At 43.6% G+C, this 17,337-nt stretch overlaps 1 protein-coding gene across 1 annotated transcript in view; it reads left to right on the forward strand.

The window, feature by feature from the left end:
* Nucleotides 1–517: 517 nt before the first annotated feature.
* Nucleotides 518–17,337, forward strand: part of sgcd (sarcoglycan, delta (dystrophin-associated glycoprotein)) — a 202,219-nt gene continuing 185,399 nt past the window's right edge. Inside the window, exon 1 of the mRNA XM_086142134.1 lies at nt 518–1,207. The gene's annotated coding sequence lies outside the window, so the exon portion shown is untranslated. The remainder of the gene's footprint in view (nt 1,208–17,337) is intronic.

Below are 17,337 nucleotides of genomic sequence, written 5' to 3' on the forward strand. Positions count from 1 at the left end.
CCCCCTCCCTCCTCGGCGGGAGTCTGGCCGACACACACACACACACACACACACACACACACACACACACACACACACACACACACGTGCACGCCCCCCCCCCCCCCCCCCACTCTACCGGCTCAGCTAATTGTCTTTGCTCCTCACAGGTTTCTTTAACCTCCAAACACATCTGCCGCTCCTCCTCCCATCTTCACCCCCTCCCTCTCTCTTTCGGGTTCCACCCCTCCTCCATCCCTCCATCCACCCCTCCTCCATCCCTCCATCCCTCCATCCCTCCATCCCTCCATCCCTCCATCCCTCCATCCTCCCTCTGCTGCTGCAAGGAAAACTCCACCTACTCAGCGCTGTTAATGTAGTCACTGACAGTCGCTCTTCCTCCCTCCCTCTCTTTTCTCTCTTCACCTCCGTCACTCTCTCTCTCTCTCTCTCTCTCTCTCTCTCTCTCTCTCGTGCACACCCTCATGCACACTCTCATGCACTCCCAGTCAGTCACGGCGCTCAGAGCCGCCGAGGAGAGGAGGAGATGATATGACGCCTGTGGATCCGAAGTGCTGATTTTTTTTTTTTTTTAATTTTCCTTCTTCTTCTTCTTCTTCTTCTTCTCTTCCTCATCCCTTCTTTTTTTTTTTCCTTTTCTATCTTTTTCTCCCAGAGAGAAAAAAATAACTGTGGACGTCGGCGTCGGTGTCGGTGGTGGAGAGGAGGATGCGTCGGCAGCCGCTCTCCGCCGCCTCCCGCCCGGAGTCGCGCCGTTTCGGCGGATTGTGATCTGGACCGGAGCAGCGACGGCGTTGCTGCTGCTGCTGCTGGACCTCCTCCACCTTCTTCTTCTTCTTCTTCTTCTCCTCCACCTTCTGAAGGATGCAGAGTTCTCCTCTCAGACGGGAATATTACTCCTCCAAGTACCGCCAGCGCTCCCGACTTCTCCTCCTCCAGCTTCTTCTTCATCCCGGCTGGGTTGCGGCGTGAGGAGCCTCCTCACGTTCTCCACGTTCTTCACCTCCTCCGGCTTCTCCACCCAGGCATGGACACCAGCCTGAAGGACTTCAGCTCCTGAGCCGGACTTTTTTTAATTTTTTTTTTTTAATCTTCGTGCACGTGTGGAGCGGTGGAGATCATCCGGCTGAAGTCCACCTCCGCCCCGCATGAGTCCACCGTGGGTCCCAGACCGTGTCCGAGGAAACCCCGGCGGCTGACTCCAGAGGTGAGGGCTGCGAGTGTGTGTGTGTGTGTGTGTGTGTGTGTGTGTGTGTGTAGGGTGAAGGGGGGGTTCGTCCCGTGAACCGTGCGTGCACGTTTGCGTGCGCCAGATGACTCATTTGTCCGTCTTTCTGTTCTTCTACTGGAGTTTTGCGTCTGAAGTGCAAGGCGGCGGCGGCGGCGGCGTTGCGGCTCGACCCGTCGTCGTGCACGACCCCCCCCCCCCCCCCCCTGCCGTGCGCACACGCTGTCGCCGCGGTTACGCCGTCACTGGACGTAACCACATGGTTTTGATGCTGTGATAACCGTGTTTAAACACAGCTGCGCAATAAGTGTATGAAGTGTGTAATAACGGTGTAATAACACAACTGCAATAATGGGGTAATAACACAAATGTGTAATAACAGTGTAATAACACAACGGCGTAAGCGGTGCAACCATGTCATAACGGTGTAAAAACACAACTGCGCAATAGTTGTATGAAGTGTGTAAGAACACTGTAATAACACAACTGCAATAACATAGTAATAACACAAATGTGTAATAACACAATGGCACAAGCGGCGCAACCATGTAATAACGGTGCACAAACACAACTGCGCAATAGGTGTATGAAGTGTGTAAGAACGGTGTAATAACACAACTGCAATAACACAAATGTGTAATAACAGTGTAATAGCACAACGGCGTAAGCGATGCAACCATGTCACAACGGTGTAAAAACACAACTGCGCAAGAAGTGTATGAAGTGTGTAATAACGGTGTAATAACACAAATGTGTATTAAACCGTGTAGTAACACAACTGTAGTAACAGTGTAATAACACAACCGTGTTAGGAGTGTATGAGCACAACCGTGTACAAACACAGCTGCGCAATAAGTGTATTAACTGTGTAATAACTGTGTAATAACACAACTGCGTAATACCAGTGTATGAGCACAAATGTAATATCGGTGTGCAAATACAACTGTAATAACGGTGTAATAACACAACGGCGTAAGCGGCGCAACCATGTCATAACGGTGTAAAAACACAACTGCGCAATAGTTGTATGAAGTGTGTAAGAACACTGTAATAACACAACTGCAATAACATAGTAATAACACAAATGTGTAATAACACAATGGCACAAGCGGCGCAACCATGTAATAACGGTGCACAAACACAACTGCGCAATAGGTGTATGAAGTGTGTAAGAACGGTGTAATAACACAACTGCAATAACACAAATGTGTAATAACAGTGTAATAACACAACGGCGCAATAAGCGTATTAACTGTGTAATAACAGTGTAATAGCACAACGGCGTAAGCGATGCAACCATGTCACAACGGTGTAAAAACACAACTGCGCAAGAAGTGTATGAAGTGTGTAATAACGGTGTAATAACACAAATGTGTATTAACCGTGTAGAAACACAACTGTAGTAGCAGTCTGATAACACAACTGTGTTAGGAGTGTATGAGCACAACGGTGTAGTGACGGTCTTCAAACACAACTGCGCAATAATTGTATGAAGTGTGTAATAACGGTGTAATAACACAACTGCAATAACATAATAACACAAATGTGTATTATCTTGTAATAACACAACTGTAGTAGCGGTGTAATAACACAACTGTGTAATAACAGTGTAATAACACAACGGCGTATGTAATGTATGCACACAACTGCACAATAATTGTACAAAGTGTACAATAACGGTATAATAACACAAATGTGTATTAAACCGTGTAGTAACACAACTGTAGTAACAGTGTAATAACACAACCGTGTTAGGAGTGTATGAGCACAACTGTGTACAAACACAGCTGCGCAATAAGTGTATTAACTGTGTAATAACTGTGTAATAACACAACTGCGTAATACCAGTGTATGAGCACAAATGTAATATCGGTGTGCAAATACAACTGTAATAACGGTGTAATAACACAACTGAGTAATTGTGTATGAACACAACTGTGTAATAACAGTGTAATAACACAACTGTGTAATAAGAGTGTAATAACACTTGAGCTCTTTCAAGAACTGCCCCGTAAATCCAACAAAATCGATTGGCGCGTTCGTAACGGTGACCCCGATGTTCGTACGTGAGCCGTATCCCGGGGCGACGGGTCCGGCAGAGCGGCTCGACGGCGCCCCCTGTGGTCAGATGCGGAACTACAGGGGCGGACACCAGAAAGGAACGGACGCTAACGGCAGTGCTAGCTGCTAGCTGTCGAGCAAAGCGCTAACAGCAGGTATGATTAGCTCGCCGGAGCCTCTTGACCTTTGACCTTTAGCATCAGCGCTAGGCCGGTCCTTGAAAACCCTTTCGCGTTAATCTCACAGCTTTCTGACGTTCGTAATTAACCGGCGTTTCTATTATTTACATTTCCGCCGCCGCCGCACGAGGCGAGGTCGCGTTCTTCGGGTTTTTCTTTTTGTTTTGTTTTTTTAACGACAGCGTAATAACGACGGTCATCTCTCGCACCGCCGGAGGGGAAGAAGAGGAAAAAAAAAAAAAAAAGAAAAGGAAAAACAAGGGATAATTCACGCGTCTCGCTCGTTATCTTCCTCCGTGAATCCAGGAAGAGAGCGGAAAAAATATTTATACACCACAAATATTTATATATGAACGTCCCGAGCGGCGAGTGTTCAGTCCAAAAAGAAAAAGGGAAGCGGCGCCGGATGAACACATGAATGTAAAAGATGACGCGAGCGTCGCCGTGGGATTTGTGAACGTCTGAACGTGAACGAATAAGTTAATGGTTTTTCTCCTTAATGGGTGTTTATGACTCGTGAATGAATGAATGAGTAATTATTGTTGCTTTACATGATGTGAATGAGAGGGTGAACGATTGAAGGTCTTCACCGAATGAATGAATGAATAAACGTATGTTCATCTCTGTCCGACTTGTGAATGAATGGATGAATGAATGAATGGATGAATGAGTGCTTGTGTTTATATTTCGGGAATGAATGAGTGATTTTTTCTGTCAGGTGAATGAGAGGGTGAATGTTGTGTGTATGAGGTGAATGAATGAATGAATGAATGAGTGCTTGTGTCTTTTCATGACGTGAATGAATGAATGTTGTGTTCCTGACTTGTGAATGAATGCATGAATGAATGAATGAATGAGTGTTTGCGTCTCTGTCACCTGCGAATGAGAGGGTGAATTTTGCATTCATGACTTGTGAATGAATGAATGATCAGTGAATGAATGAGTGAACTTTTGTTGGCCTACACGATGTGAACGATTGAACGTCTACAGCCGATGCCGAAGAATGAATGAATGAATGAATGTGTTCACGTCTGTCCGACTTGTGAATGAATGAGTGAGTGAATGAATGATCCATTGCTAGATGATGAAAGTGTGATGAGTGAATGAATGAGTGAACTTTTAGAGGTCTATATGGCGGGAATGACAGGGTGAACGTTTAAACGTCCACACCGAATCCCAAAGAATGAATGAATGAATGAATGAGTGGTTTTGTCTCTGTCACCTGTGAATGAGAGGGTGAACGTTGCGTTTGTGACTTGTGGATGAATGAGTGAATGTAGGTCTACATGATGTGAACGATTGAACGTTTACACCAAATCTAAATAAAATGAATGAATGAGTGAATGTTCATCTCTGTCCGACTTGTGAATGAGTGAATGAATGATCCATCGCTAGACGACGTGGACGAAAGTGTGACGAGTGAATGAATGAACGAATGGGTGAACTTTTTTTTTAGGTCTACATGATGTGAATGAGAGGGTGAACATCTAAACCGAATGCCAAACAATGAATGAATGAGTGTTTTTGTCTCTGTCACGTGTGAATGAGAGGGTGAACGTTGCGTTTATGACTTGTGAATGAATGAGTGAATGTATGTTCACATGACGTGAATAAGAGGGTGAACAATTGAACGTTTACAGTGACTCTGAAAGAATGAATGAGTGAATGAATGAATTTTGCTCATCTCTGTCCGACTTGTGAATGAATGAATGAACGATCCGTCACTAGATGACCTGGATGAAAGTGTGTTTCGTAGGTCTGCATGACATGAATGAGAGGGTGAACGTTTAAACGTCTGCACCGAATGTCAGTAAATGAATGAATGAATGAATGAGTTAAACTTTTATAGGTTTACACCAAATACCAAAGAATGAACGAATGAATATCTTTTAGTGACGTGAATGAATGAGTGCTCGTGTCGGTCACGTGTGAATGAGAGGGTGAACATTGTGTGTATGAGGTGAATGAATGAATGAATGAATGAATGAATGAATAATCCGTCGCTTTGCTCTGTAAATAAAGGGGTGAATTTTTTCCCATCTACGTGACGTTTAAGTGAGCGAACTGCAAGTTAAGTCCGAAATATCAACCAGTGAACGAATGAATGAATTGAACAGAAAGTCAATTTATTTTTATTTATGTATTTTTACAAATATTTCAAGTCCTATTTCAAGACGTCACCGCTTTCCAAACACCTCCACCTAAACCTAAAAAAAAAAAAAAAAAAAAAAGAAATGTAGCGCGCTTTCTGTGTGTGTGTGTGTGTGTGTGTGTGTGTGTGTGTGTGTGTGTGAGGCATCTCGGCCCGGCGGGCGGCGAATAAAAGCGGAGAAGTGTGTGTCGGGCGCAGGGGTTGATCAAGGTGTGGAGGGACGGCGCCGGTTCCCGTGACGACGGCGCCATAAATGATGGATACTTTTCGGGGAGGTGTGGCGATGAATACTGCAGGATGTTACACCTGTGCGCGTCACACACACACACACACACACACACACACACACACACACACACGAGGCGGTGGATGCATAACGACATTAGCGCGCAGAGGACGCCGTCGAAAAGACGGCGAAGTTGATCCGGCGCCAGAGGACGAGCCGCTCCGTCCTTCCGCCTTAAACAAATCAGCCCGTTTTAGCGTTTCCGTGGCGACCTTCGCCGTCCTTGCACGCGTGTGTGTGTGTGTGTGTGTGTGTGTGTGTGTGAGAAGATGCTCCTCTGACCCCTGACCTTCTCCTTTGTGGTGAAATCGCTGCTTAATAATGACAAAGTGGCGTGTTTTACCCCCGTTGCCGCGGGCGACGGCGTCAAATCAGCCAATCAGACGCCAGGGTTTGATCTGATGGAGTTGTTTATGCCTTAGGAGGAACATTTTGGAGCACAAATGTTTTCCTACACGTCTCCTCTTTCCTCTCCTTGTTTCCTCACCTTCTCCAACCCCATCTCACTCTCTCACTCTCTCACTCTTTCACTCTTTCCTCATTATTCTGTCTTTCCCTGTTTTTTTCCTTCTTCTCGCTCCACTTCCTGCCGCCGTCTTCTGCTCAATCATTGATTCAGTTATTCGGGATGCATCCTTGAACTCGTGTGTGTGTGTGTGTGTGCTTGTGTGTGTGTGTGTGTGTGGGTGTGTGTTTCCATGCCACTCTCCGATTAGACATGGTAGCGGTACATACAAATACAGTTTTTATTCTCTGTCGACATGTGTGTGTGTTTGTGTGTGTGTGTGTGTGTGTGTGTGAGTGTTTTCATGTGCCTGCATGTGTGTGTTTCTGCATCACTGTCCCATTAGCCACGGTAGCGAGCGTCTACACATAACAACAGCAACAACAAAAACAGTTTTTTGTTCTTATTCTCGGTCAACATATATGTGTGTGCGTGTGTGTGCGCGCGTGTGTGTGCGTGCGTGTGTGTGTGTGTTTGTGTGTGTGTGTGTGTGTGTGTGTGTGTTTCCATGCTGCTGTCCCTTTAGCCATGGTAGCAAGCGTCTACACACAACAACAACAACAACAACAACAACAACAACAACAGTTTTTATTCTCTGTCAACGTGTGTGTGTGTGTGTTTGTGTGTGTGTGTGTGTGTGTTTGTCTATGTCCGTGTGTGTGTGTGTGTGTGTTTCCATGCTGCTGTCCCTTTAGCCATGGAAGTGGGCGTCTACACACAAAAACAACAACAACGTCAACAACAAAAACAGTCTTTCATTTTTTTAATTCTCTGTCAACATGTGTGTGTGTGTGTGTGTGTGTGTGTGTGTGTGTGTGTGTGTGTGTGTGTGTGTGTAGCCATGGTTGCGAGCGTCTACACACAAAAACAACCTGTGTCAACAACATGTGTGTGTGAGTGTGTTTGTGTGTGTTGCTATCCTGAGGGTCAAAGGTCAACTTCCTCACCTCTAATTACCATGGCAACCGTCCCGGCTAATTGCTGATCCCTGATTGGTCCGTTTAGAGATCCAAAGCTGCAGGAAAAAGAAAAATGGCGTGGAGGGGGCGGAGCTTAGCGCCAGGTGTGACGCCGTCATCTAAATCACTTTAAACCCAACTTTTTCAAAACACCAAACGCGATTCCAGCTAATTTTATCCTGGAAATACGAAAAAAAAAAAAAAACGTCAAGATTCCAAAACGAGAGAAAAAAATCAAAATGTGAAATTCACCGAGCGTTAAAAGTTTGTTCAGATCCCATCGTTTTATATCTTTGTGCTTATTTTGTGTATTTATTTTAAATAAGATAAACCTTCATCACAGTAACTGTTAAACTATCAATAAATATGAATATAAATATCAATAGACAATTAGAAAGTAGCAAAAGACGTCCTCAGATAAAAAAGGAAAGAAGGAAAAAAGGAGTTGAACCCAGAAAGAAGATGAAAAAAAAACAAAATTTAGTTGAGTTAAGTTAATTTTAATTGAATAATCATCATAAATTCATGATACTGTAAAATCAGTGCTAAAAAAAATTCTTAAATGTGAAAAAAAAAAAAAAATTAAATTGAGTTAATTTGAATTAAATAATCATTACAAGTTAATTCTAAAAAGTAATTAGTAGTAGTTAATTTGATTTGTTTTTTATCTAATAATCATCAAACATTTATGATAATGTTGAGTTTTATTTTAATTGAATAATCATTACACTAATTGTAATGTTAATTACAAATAAAAAATTCTTAAATTAAAAAATTCTAAAAAATTTCAGAATACGAGTTTATTAAGTTAATTTTTATGTTATAATAGTCAAAAGTTTATTCTAATGTGAACTCAATTTTAATCGACTTATCCTAATATGTTTATGGTGATATTAACGTTATTTTAATTGAATAATCATCGTATGTTTATTGTAATGTAAAGTAAATTTTAAAAATCCTAGAAACCTTTAATATTTAAAAATTCTAAAAAAATTCTAAAATTAAAGATTTAAGTCAATTAATTCAATTTGAATTGAATAATTATCATATCTTATTTATGAGATGAGATGTATTTTAATGCCTACGTTTGGGAAATTGTTTAGCAGCAGCAGAAAGACGTACAAGGACAAGAAAGTTACAACCAAGCTCAAAATACAAGTTAAAAAAATCAAAAAATAATAAAAGTATAATTATAATGTATGACAAAAATGTAAAAGTCTCTTCATAGAAAGTATTATACATTAAAGTACTGAAATACTTAAATATTACGAAGGACTTAAAATATTAAAATATTAAAAGGAAGACACAAACTAATAAAAGACGGTTAAATAAAAACAAGTTACAAATGTTATGATGTTAAGTTCACTGGAACTGAAAAGAGTGTTATCCAGCCACAGTAACCCGGAAAATGAAAATAAAATAAATAAAAGAAAATTAGTTAAAAAAAAAAAAAAAAATCGGAAATAGGTGATAAAATTATAAAAATCTAAAAAAAAATCTAGTTTTTTTTCAATTTATTTCATTTTAATTAATAATCATTAGTCTATTGTAATGTTTAGTTAATTTCAATTCAATAATCATCAGACATTTATTATTAGGATCAGTTAATTAAAAAAAATTCTAAAATTAAAATAAATTTTAAATCTCATAATTATTAAGTTCATAATATGTTAAGTTAGTTTAAACAAATTATACTCATACACTCATAGTAATTTTAAGATCATTTTAATAGGATAATCATCATAAATTTTATATAATGTTAAGTTTAATAGAATTATCATCATTTATTTATGGGGAAAAGTCATTTAAGATAAAAAAAAAAAAAAAAAATCATTTAACGAACCCACTTCTGGAACCAATGAAATTCCTGTCTTCAGGGATGGGTGTACCACGTAGTACTAGGAGTACTACTAGTACTACGAGTACTACTTCCTACAGGACGTCGGCGTGCAAACCAGCGGTCGGGAAAACGCCCATCACAGCAAAACAAGTTGATTTTATTGGTTGTAAACGGGTATTACACGGTTGTAACATGTTTATTACACGGCTATTACACGCTTGTTACACGGTGCGATGTGTATCGACCCCGGCTCCTCCCTCTCCGCCGCCGCACGCCCAGGGGAACGTGCTGATTGGCCGTCGTCATTCATTATCTAAACCAATTAATGTGTCGCAGGGGGGTGGAAGCCAATCTGGGCTGTGATTGGCCGAGAGGTCGACGCATTTAGACATTCACTCATTCACACCTTTAGAAACATATTTATTCATCCTCTCATTCACGTCACATAGAAACTTACAACATTCATTCATTCATTCATTCACAGCGTTCACTCGTTCATTTACATGTCCTACAGAGACATACAGTTATTCATCCTCTCATTCACGTCATAAAGAGACATTCACTCATTCATTCAAACATCCTTTTGAGACACACTTATTCACTCATTCATTCATCATGTAGAAACATCCATATTCTATAGAGACATTCACCCTTTCATTCACATGTCCTATAGACATTCACTCATTCATTCACATGTCCTAGAGAGACATTCATTCATGCATTCACATGTCCTTTGTGGACATTCACTCATTCATTCACCTCCTTTAGACATTCACTCATTCATTCACATGTCCTAGAGGGACATTCTTTCATGCATTGACCCATCGTATAGAGACATTCACTTATTCATTCACATGTCCTTTGTGGACGTTCACTCATTCATTCACATCTATAGAGACAGTCACTCATTCATTCACGTGTCCTATATGGACATTCACTCATTCATTCAGGTTGTCATAGAGAGACATTCACTCATTTATTCACATCCATAGCGATATTCACTCATTCACATCTATATGGACATCCATTCAGTCATTCACGCGTCCAAAGTGGACATTCACCCATTCATTCACATCTACATGAACCTACACTCACTCATTCACATCTGTACTAACAGTCACTCATTCATTCAGGTTGTCATCTATGGACATTCAATCCTTCATGTTGCCATATAGAGACATTCACTCATTCATTCACGCATCCGTTGTGGACATTCACTCATTCATTCACATCTGTAGAGACATTCACTCTTTCATTCACATGTCTTAATGGACACTCATTCATTCATTCAGCTTTTCATATAGAGACATTCACTCATTCATCCACATCTATAGAGACATTCACTCATTCATTCACGCCTTCTCTGTGGACATTCACTCATTCATCCACATGTCCTATATGGATGTTTACTCATTCATTCAGGATGTCATATAGATATTCACATATCCATCCATATCTATAGAGACATTCACTCATTCATTCACACGTCCTCTCTGGACATTCACTTAATCCTTCAAGTTGTCATAGAGACATTCACTCATTCATTCACATATCCTATGTGGACGTTTACTCATTCATTCAGGTTGTCTTAAAGAGACATTCACTCATCCATCTACAGCTATAGAGACATTCACGCATTCACACGTCTTAATGGACATTCACTCAGTCATTCACGCGTCCTCTGTGGACATTCACTCAGTCATTCACGCGTCCTCTGTGGACATTCACTCAATCCTTCAAGTTGTCATAGAGACATTCACTCATTCATTCACGCGTCCTAAGAAGACATTCACCCTCTCATTCTCGTCTTCTGCGGACATTCACTCATTCATTCATGTGTGTGAGGCGGCCCTTCATTCATATTCCCGCGGTCACATCGGCAGCTTGTACACGGCGTGTCCGTGCAGGTTCACGCCAAGAACACGCTAAGAACACGCCAAGAGCTCGCCGGTAGGCGTGCACCAGCGCGGGTGGACGGACGGTAGTTGGCGTTCCTTCGGAGCCGCCGGGTTTTTATTGACTTATTGTTGGTTTGTTTATGTTTATGTGCTAACACGCTCACGTCTCCAGGGGCAACAGTGGCATTGAACGCCACACGGGGGGGGATTGATCGGTTGGTCGAAGGGGATGAATAATTCTGATGAGGTATCGATCGGCGGCGGCGGCGGCGGCGACTCGGGTTAAAGTGCGGCGGTGGTGGTTGGGGGCGGGGCTTAGGATCATGTGATCCGGGGAAACGAGGCGCCGAGAAGCGGTCGTTTAAAAAGAAATAAAATGAAGAATATCGACGGAGGAAACACCGGCGGAAGAGAAGCTTTTCACTTATTCATCTTCCGATCAATGGACCCGGGCGGCACGCATGGATTATTTTAATATTGAAATAAATACATAAATACAATTAGTTATGGAAAACCAGGACGAGTCGCCCCCCTTTAATTAACCCGACTTTACCGGCGATTGATTTCTTTATATTTTTGCTTTCTTTCTACGGACGACCCGCTTGATTTCTTGACGTTTGTTGAAGTGAAATGTCATTTATTTGTTTTCCGATAAGATCCGAGCCGGTCGTTCATTTCTAAAAAAATGAATGAAGGAATGCGGTTAATCATTATCTAAGCGTACTGTTGTACTTAATTGAGTTGAATATTACTTATTTTATTTTTATATTTTTTTCTTTTTATTTGAATTCCTTCTAATTCAATCTCAATACATTTTAATTCATGTGAGTTTTTTATTTTATTGCATTCATTTGACTTTATTTAACTTCATTTTACTTTGATTCTACCTATTTCGATTTCATTTAATGTCCTTTTATATTTATTTTTTTATTTATCTATTTTTTGCATTTTATTCTGGACTCGATTTAATTTAATGTCCTTTTATATTTATTTATTTTTGTTTTTTAATTTTTGCATTTTATTCTGGACTTGATTTAATTTAATGTCCTTATATATATATATATATATATATATATATATATATATATATATATTATCTATTTTTTGCATTTTATTCTGCACTTGATTTAATCTAATGTCCTTTTATATTTATTTTTTTATTTATCTATTTTTTGCAATTATTCTGGACTTGATTTATCAATGTCTTTTTATATTTATTTTTTTTTATCTATCCATTTTTCGCAATTTATTCCGTACTTGATTTAATTTAATGTCCTTTTATATTTATTTTTTTTATTTATCTATTTTTTTACAATTTACTCCATCCTTGATTTAATACAATTTAATCGAATCCTATTTTATTTTATTTTATTTTAGCACCTAGCGCGCTTATTAGCACTGGTGTCCAGACCCTCTAGAATCCCGAACCCGGACTGCGTCAGCAGGATCAGGACGTCCTGGCCCGGGCGGGCGGTGATGTCGCGCTAGGTTGCGGTGCAGAACGTCCTCATTATGGAGACGGACGGGGGGCCGCCGGGCGCCGGCGGCGGCGAGGTCAAAGCGAGGGCGCGCAGATGGGGGTTTGACGGGCGAACGACGGGGGAAGAGGGGGGTCCCGGACATTAGCGGTGACTCGCGGTTAATCCTCCGGCCTTCTCCGGCCTTCGCCGCCGCCACCTCTACGGCGAGGACGCCGCGGTCAGATCAGGTGGCGGCGGCGCCGCCTGCAATTCCACCCGCCGCCACCGGAGGACACCGCCGAGCCATTCGGCATCCCCGACGGAAAGACCCTCGTTGTATTTTGTAGCTGCTAGCTTCTCCTTGTTGTTGTTGTTGTTCGCTCTCCTGGTTGCATTAGCGCGAAAAGCTAAAATGATAGCATTGGAATTGTTTGTGAAATAAATAAAAACGTCGGACGTGGCGCCTGCAATTCCACCCGCCGCCACCGGAGGAAACCGCCGAGCCATTCGGCATCCCCGACGGAAAGACCCTCGCTGTTTTTTTTCAGCTGCTAGCTTCTCCTTGTTGTTATGTTCGCTCTCCTGGTTACATTAGCGCTAAAAGCTAAAATGATAGCATTGGAATTGTTTGTGAAATAAATAAAAACGTCGGACGTGCGAGGTTACTTTCATGCACGGACGGACGGAACACGAGTGCAGGCGGGAGTGCTATCCCGAGCAGCGCAGCGCTAGAGGCTAAGCTAACGCTAACTGTCAGCTTTTTTTCATCCATCAGGACGCCGTAATTAAAGCGGGTTTACTGAGTGGAACGGCGGCGGAAGTTTTTCGCCTCTCCTGGGTTCACCCGAGGAATCCAGGCTTTTCCTTCGTCTTGATGTTTATTATTTACCCCGGGGGGGAAATTAGCTTGAGTGTGTGTGTGTGTGTGTGTGTGTGCGGGGGGGGTAATATTGACTCCATGAAGGATGGCCATATTTACCCGTTGAATGGACGGCTGCTCCGGCTAATGACTCCCCGATATTTCATTTTCTTAACCTTATGATGTTTTTTTTTCTTTTTGCGAGGGCGACCGGTTTAAATAATAAAGACGGTGGCGGGAGGATGCTCGAGGACGAGGAGGAGGAGGAGGATGAAAAATGGGCAATTATTGAGAACGTCTGCGAACCCCCTCCCTGGGCGTATTTCAAGTTTGCAGAAATTGTTTGTCGCGGGGAAAAAACGACCCCGTTTTGGCGGCGAAAGGATGGACTCCGGATCTGGAGTCGCTCAGTGACGCCGTTTGTGCTTTATTTATTTCACATGCCTGCGTGGGGTTGAGCCAATCCCTGCTGTCGCTGAGGCGGGAGGCGGGGCTTAAACAGGAAAGGTCACCTGTCAATCTAGGGGTTGCCGTCTGGCAATTGCTACCTCCAGGGTACTCCTGAGTACTCCGGAGTACTTTGGGGTACATCCTCTTGGGAGTTGAGGACCACCTTACAGTCGATCCACTGGTTGCCGTCGTTGGCGTTTACACTTGATGGAGTTTTGGTTGGGCCAATCCTCGCTGTTACTGGGGCGGGAGGCGGGGCTTAAACAAGAGGGGTCACCTGTCAATCACAGGTCCACATGTAAGGACATCCAACCATTCGCCCGCTCAGATGGACAATTTTTAGGGAACCTGTTGACTTCCTCAGAGGAGGAAGGTGAGATCCTTGAGGGAACCCCGGCAGGAGAGCGTGGCCCTTAAACCCTGGATCACATTCATGGACGTGGAGGACGTCCAACAGAAGTTGCCTAGTGTACTATCGGGAGCAACTCGGAGACGTCTCTATGGAGACGGGAAGGACACGAGACATTGATATCCGGCGTGCACGCTAAGGTTGCCGTCTGGAGCCATGGTTGGACCATAACAACAATTGCTAACTCCAGGGTACTCCTGAGTACTCCGGAGTACTTAGGGGTACATCCTCTTGGGAGTTGAAGACCACCTTAGGGTGGATCCACTGGTCGCCATCGTTGGCGTTTACACTTGATGGAGTTTCCATGTTTGGTTGGGGCCCATCCCCACTGGTACAGGGGTGGGAGGCGGGGCTTAATCAGGGCTCTCCTGTCAATCATAGGGTCACAAATAGAGAGTCCAACCATTCGTCCTCTCATATGGACAATTTTCAACAAACCTGTTGACTGTTCTTAGAGGAGGAAGGTGAGAACCTTGAGGGAACCCCGGCAGGAGAACATGGCCCTCACACCTGGCCATACCCTGGATCACATTCATGCAAACCTCCAAAAAAGTTACCAAGTGTACCATCGGGAACAACTTTTATAAACATCTCCGTGGAGACGGTAAGACTTAGACTGTAAGACTTAGCGTGCATGCTAAGGTTGCAGTTGGGACGCCATGGTTGGACCAGAACAACACTGGCTGACACCAGAGTACTCCTGAGTACTCCGGAGTACTTTGGGGTACATCCTCTTGGGACTCCAGGATGACCCGGTCGGTACACTTGTCGCCATCGTTGGTGTTTACACTTGCTGGAGTTCCCATGTTTGTTATGGCCGTGACAGGAAGTGCCTCTGTTAGTCCATCATTGAATCCCAGCACCGACTTCCAGCCTAGCAGTTCTCAACTGTTCAGGTACTTTTCAAAGGTAGCAAAACCAAAGCAGAACAAAAGGCGTAAATTAAACCTGAGCTTCTGGTTCATGAAAAGTATCTCTTGGCCGTATCCCCTGCAGTTCTTAAATCTCTTGACATATTGAGTTTCCTGACTTAAAGGACACGTCCCTGTACCTTCAGGTGTATTGCTAAGTAAGTCCTTGTGAGCTAAGCTAGCAGTTAGCTGTGCCTCTCTGTTCAAATGAATCGGGAAGCCACCATCAGGAGATGGTAACTGAAAGGGCTCGACTCGCAGGTCGCTAACATTAGCCGCGGCTAAATCGTGCGTTGCTTACCGAGCAGCTAGTCCACTGTTCCCTTGGAGTGCGATAATGGACGTGAGCTCGCGGCTTCCCTCGTTCGGCGTGGATACGAACCGCCGCCGCAACTCCACCCACATCAGAAGACGCCATTTTTTTTTTCCCACGCACCAGAAGCGAACCGGCAGGGCGCCGCCGCCCACGAGTGGAAGTTGACCCTTCTCGAGATTAACCGCTCGCAATCCGCCGTTTTTCTTTTCCGTACGGTACAAAACCGCCAAGAGCCGGGGGGAGCTGCTTCTTTTCGTTACCCACGCTAAACGGAAGAGGTGCAGGACAACAAGTCGCTGAGATCAGTGTGTGTGTGTGTGTGTGTGTGTGTGTGTGTGTGGCAGCGCGGCACGGCTTGTGAAAATCCCACTTAATGCAGCGATCACATATTAGTTGTACAGGCAATTTCCCCTTCCGATGTCACACGTTATAAAGCAAATTAGCATTTAAATTAAGTACTTAGCACATTATTCATATTGCTTTTTTTTGTATTTTCTGATTTTTCTTTATCCGTCTCCCAGTTTAGCACAATGGCATCTCCCCGTCTGGCTGCAGCTGGCGTGCCCCGAAAGCACGCGCAAACTACAATCGTACCGTGTCGCTTCGCTCGTGTAGCATTAGCGCGCGAGCGTGTCACGGCCGTTAAGTCGTGATTCACCGGGGACTATTTGGTTACGCTTCAAAGGTAGCAAAACCAAAGCAGAATAAAAGGCGTGGGATTAAAACCCGAGCCTCTGTTTCATGAAAAGCGTTAGCATCTGCTGGCTTCGTGCTAGAAACGCTAACCTAGCCGTACCCCCTGTAGCTCTTAAATCTCTTGAGATTTAAGAGCTACAGGGGGTATCGTATTGCCGTTATCTTGTGAGCTAAGCTAGCAGTTAGCTATGCGTCTCTGTCCAAATGAAGGCTGTGTCGGAGGAAGTACCGTGACTCCAAGTGTGATTACTAGCGTTAATTACGGCTAAGTCGCGCGCTGCCGGTCCCTTGGAGAGCGCTAACGGACGAGAGCTCTTCTGCCGCCCCTGGTAGCCGCCGAACGGCCATCTTGAGCGACTCCTCCCCCGGCGAATGGTTTAACCCGACTCGACCTCTGCAGGATAAACACAACCCAGGAGCCGGTGAAGGCCGAGACGCTCCTTAAAGACCCCTAATTAAACAATCCGGCGCTCATTAACTATCTTCTCGGCCCGCGGGCAAACCCCCCCTGCTAGCCCGGGGCGCCGCGGTCGCACTCCGGTGTCTGGAAAAAAAAAAAAGATGCTAATTCCCCCTCCGGGCGCCTGCCTTTTAATTTCAATTTAAAAGAAAACATCTTAGGTGGACAGCCGGGCGCTAAATGCCGCCCCGGCCTCTTCAGATTGCAAGGCTGTTGCTCGGTAACGACGTGCGCTGTTTTATATTCTTAAAGTCAATCGATTATTTATGATAAGTCAATATATGGATCATTAACTAAAATTGAAAACTGAAAAAAAGGAGTAACTTTTTAATCATGGTCTCCACATCTTATTGGCTGTTCAAGGGGGCGGAGGCGTCTCCTGTCAATCAAAAAGTCACCTGTCAATCAAAAAGTCACCTGTCAATCACAGGTGAGTGTGTCACACACAGTTGTGGACAATGTTTTCGGGATATAAAAGCAGCTAACTATGCTAACATTAGCGCAGCTGAGACGAATGCGCCTCGCTAGCTGTTAGAAAAAAACAAGTATATAACAATAAACAATCCCGAAACAACGTCGGCCGTTGTGTTTGTTTATCAGTTTACTTTATGATTATTTATCTCCGGGCCTCCTTTCAATGCGGCGCCGTTGGTTGAAGCGTGGATTAC

The sequence above is a fragment of the Fistularia commersonii genome, chromosome 35 (genome assembly GCF_037954325.1).
Source record: "Fistularia commersonii isolate RoL2024-O1a breed Wild chromosome 35, RoL_Fcom_v1.0, whole genome shotgun sequence".
Classification (NCBI taxonomy): Eukaryota; Metazoa; Chordata; class Actinopteri; order Syngnathiformes; family Fistulariidae; genus Fistularia; species Fistularia commersonii.